The sequence below is a fragment of the Convolutriloba macropyga genome, chromosome 10, assembly GCF_964194025.1.
Source record: "Convolutriloba macropyga chromosome 10, txConMacr16.3, whole genome shotgun sequence".
NCBI lineage: Eukaryota > Metazoa > Xenacoelomorpha > Acoela > Convolutidae > Convolutriloba > Convolutriloba macropyga.
The window spans coordinates 33,381,654-33,386,105 of record NC_134477.1 but is presented as its reverse complement, the minus strand read 5'-3'; positions in this window follow the sequence as shown (position 1 = coordinate 33,386,105).

Below are 4,452 nucleotides of genomic sequence, written 5' to 3'. Positions count from 1 at the left end.
AATTTTTAACTTTTTGTTTTCAAAAAAATTTTAGCAATATTTTTGGATATTCCACCCTTTGTAGTTCTCTTTTTCTTCTGTATCTTAGTCTCATTTTTGATAAATATGAGAGGCTCTCAAAATTTTGATCAATCTCAAAGTCTGTTTTGATGTTAACAAAACAACTTTCACTACTAGGACACCTAATTTTGTTTTCTGATTTGACCTTTTTTAAAGAAATTTTTGTTGTTTTGTTACTTCATCTTGTCCATTTGAGCTTTAATTGATTATTTTATTTTGCATAATTGAGTTTTTCTACGTTTTCAAATCAGGTTTTACGACTTTGCTTGACATGACCTGTTTTTGAAAATTATTCTAGATTTTCTGGAATATGACCGCCTTTTTCTTGTTTTCTTTTGTCCTGTAGATTGATCTCAATAACGATAGTTCTCATTTGCTCCCAATTAGGATTAATTGCTCCAAACCCTCTTGAGGGGGGAACTTTTTTGTTCAGTCAATTTTGATATATATTCCATATATTCATCGTAGGGAGTTGTGGGTGGTAACATTAAGAAGCCCATTCAATGTAGCATATGGAATTTAACATATTTTCTTGAGTTTTGTTTTCCACAGCGAGCTATAGATGCTTAAAATTTGTGAAAACTAGACCAATTTGCGCTAAATTCATTTACTTTTTACGGAAATTTTGCCTAAATATTCGCCAATTTTGTCGAAATTTGTTAAAATTTTTTAAGAAGAGTGTTGTTGATTTTGTTTAAAGACAAAAAAGTATTGTTGACTATTTTTATATAAATTTTTAGCAAAAATTTTGGCTAAATATTTCAAAATTAGGTTTTTTAAATCAAAACTGCCTCGAAATAAGCTTTTTTAGTCCACCTTGATTAAAATTGCCGGAAGTACACACCGAAAAAACACTAACACATTCTTTGAATGCACAAAAGGGACTACTTTTACTTCAGCCTCCATTGAGAGTGCTCTTTAATTACAATTCTGCCGTTTTTGCTAAGGAAAACACTTTTTTAGTCTGGAAAAAGTTGTTAGCCAGAAAAAACACTGAAACGAATTGGTTGAAACAGTTTTTTTTCCTTTTACTGAAAACGATGATCTGAATAGTATTAGAAAACCTTCAAAGCACTAGTTCCATTTGTTCCTGGTTCAATTATTACAATTCAATGAAATTGAATCGTAGTGGTGTGCTGTCTTTCTTTTAAGATTTGCTCACACTTTTTTGGCCTTTTGTTCCTTTGGTCATTTGGAAGTCAAATTGGAATAGTGATATTCAGTCGCGCTGAAGTATTATGATGAGCAAAAAATGAGTAGTTAACAGTCGTGACATTTTCAAAAAGCTTTTTAAAGTGAAAGGATGGAATGGTGTTTAAACGGTCTTGAGGTTTTTCAGAGCAAATGTTTTTCAGGTGCGGTTTATCTCTTCAACAATTTTGCAAATACCTTTAGGAAGCCATACGTATGTTCTAATACGTTTTAGTAGCACTTGTTTAAAACCCTCAAAAAGCAACTAAAAAATTTCAGAGACTGACGCTAATCCTTTTTATGAAACAAATCGTTTTTCTTCAGAATTTGCCTGTGTTTGTCTGTTTTGCTTGTTTTTGTCGTTCTTCTTGTTTTTATTTGTTTATGTAGTCTCTTAAATAATGGATCTCAATGGCTCTATTGAAACATGTTTAAAATAAATTGCCGATATATGTTGTAAATAAAATTTTTAACTTTTTGTTTTCAAAAAAATTTGAGCAATATTTTTGGATATTCCACCCTTTGTAGTTCTCTTTTTCTTCTGTATCTTAATCTCATTTTTGATAAATATGAGAAGCTCTCAAAATTTTGATCAATCTCAAAATTTTTTTTGATGTTAACAAAACAACTTTCACTACTAGGACACCTAATTTTGTTTTCTGATTTGACCTTTTTTAAAGAATATTTTGTTGTTTTGTTACTTCATCTTGTCCATTTGAGCTTTAATTGATTATTTTATTTTGCATAATTGAGTTTTTCTACGTTTTCAAATCAGGTTTTACGACTTTGCTTGACATGACCTGTTTTTGAAAATTATTCTAGATTTTCTGGAATATGACCGCTTTTTTTCTTGTTTTCTTTTGTCCTGTAGATTGATCTCAATTACGATAATTCTCATTTGCTCCCAATTAGGATTAATTGCTCCAAACCCTCTTGAGGGGGGAACTTTTTTGTACAGTCAATTTTGATATATATTCGATATATTCATCGTAGGGAGTTGTGGGTGGTAACATTAGGAAGCCCATCCAGTGTTGCATATGGAATTAAACATATTTTCTTGAGTTTTGTTTTCCACAGCGAGCTATAGATGTTTGTGAAAACTAGACCAATTTGCGCTAAATTCATTTACTTTTTACGGAAATTTTGCCTAAAGATTCGCCAATTTTGTTGAAGTTTGTTAAAATTTTTTAAGAATAGTGTTGTTGATTTTGTTTAAAGACAAAAAAGTATTGTTGACTATTTTTATATAAATTTTTAGCAAAAATTTTGGCTAAATATTTCAAAATTAGGCCTTTTTTAATCAAAACTGGCTCGAAATAAGCTTCCTCAGTCCACCTTGATTAAAATTGCCGAAAGTACACACCAAAAAACCGCTAACACATTCTTTGAAGACACAAAAGGGACTACTTTTACTTCAGCTTCCATTGAGAGTGCTCTGTAATTACAATTCTGCCGTTTTTGCTAACTTTGCTCGTTGATTATCAAAAACGCAGCAATTATTTTTGATTTTTTAACCACGAAATCATCTATATCTGTAACAATCAAAAATTTAATTGTTCCTAATGGACGAACAGCACTAGCAGGGCTAGCTCTGGACCGATCTTGGACAGTTACCATCCAAAAAAAATTCAGATTTTTATCAGTCGGTTGTTTATTTAAAATCAATCGTTTTTGTAATAATTAAAGAACAGAACATTTCTAATAAAAGCTCACTAGTGATGCATCCGATTGATTTCCGAAGCAGCTGCAAAAATTTTCAGTTTATTACTTGAAAGCTTATGGCCTTTTCAACTTTTATTTTATTTTTGAATAAATATTGGCTTATTGAACTTTGCCTCCATTTTTTTTCTTAATTTGTTTAACTTGTAGCTTAGAGTCGGCAAAAAAGACGGCTCCTTCTTTCTACTGAATTAAAATTGAATAGCTGATGGCTTTCAAGAATTTGAAATTTTTGTTTTTTTAAAAAATATAAAAATTTTTAACTTCTCAATTTTGTTCTTTTATTGTCTATTTGCTACCTAGTCTTGTTAATTACAGGTCATATGTAACACTATTGGCGTCAAAACAAGTGTTCAAAAAGTTTGGTGTCACAAAATCTAGTGAAAATCTTACTTTTAAATAATTCGTTACGTTACTGGCTTCGACACAGCTTTTTCTCAAAAAAATTGAACTAGTTTTTGGTTTTTGTCATTTTTGGCGTCATTTTTGTAGACGAATTTTATATTCGGGATAATTGCAGCTCTCAGAGGCTTGCTTTCGAAGTATAAATGGACTTATTTTAAATTATTTTTTCATTTTGTAATTAATTGTAAAAATAATTTTTTTTTCGAAATCATCCAAATTTTTACCTAAAGTTGCCCTTTTTCCTTTTTTGTCTTCTTGTTACCTTGTCTCATTAATGAGAGCTTACATACTATATTATTGGAGTTCGAAAAAACCGCAATCGAAGATAATCTGAGGGGCAAAATATGGCTTTAGTGCTTCGACAGCCTTTTCTGGCTTTTTTAAATGAACTTTTGTTTGTTGTCTGTTTGTTGCTTTTTTGTAACTGCATAAAAATTCAATCAGGATAAGTCCTATTGTACTTCTGTAGAAGCACTGGTAATCATAAACCTGTTGGATGCTTTCAATTCATTTCTATTGGTTTTTAGTACTTTGAATTTAATTCTTTTTAAAAAATAAAAGCGAAATTTTTAACTATACGGTTTTTTCTCTTTTTTTTGTATAACTATTACCGAGCTTTTTTATTGACTGGTCCCATATTTTTTCTAGTAAAGTAAAAGTTATTTTGTTTAGATTAGGTTTTACCAGACGCAATTTTGATTTCGTTTTTTTTAAATCGACATGAAATTTCGGGTGTAATTAGTGTTTGTTGTTGTTGTTTAATTTTGCTGTTCGCCTTGACTCGCTTTTCCAATATTGGCAGATGTCATCAATCTAAAGCGTCATTTTTTATTCCACTGAGTTATGTGCTTTGGAGGCTATTTTTTTCTTCACACGCCATTTTTTTTGAGAAATATTAGAATCTTTGGGGTTTTCTATCTGTACCGCATTATGTAGACAATTATGCCAATTTTGTGGATGAGCGGGATCGGAACCTTATGTTCTATCGCACATTACCGAGCCTCCTTGTTTGATCTACTTAATTATACGATTTGTTGCCACTGTTTTACTTGGCTTCGACGCCATTTGTTATGACTG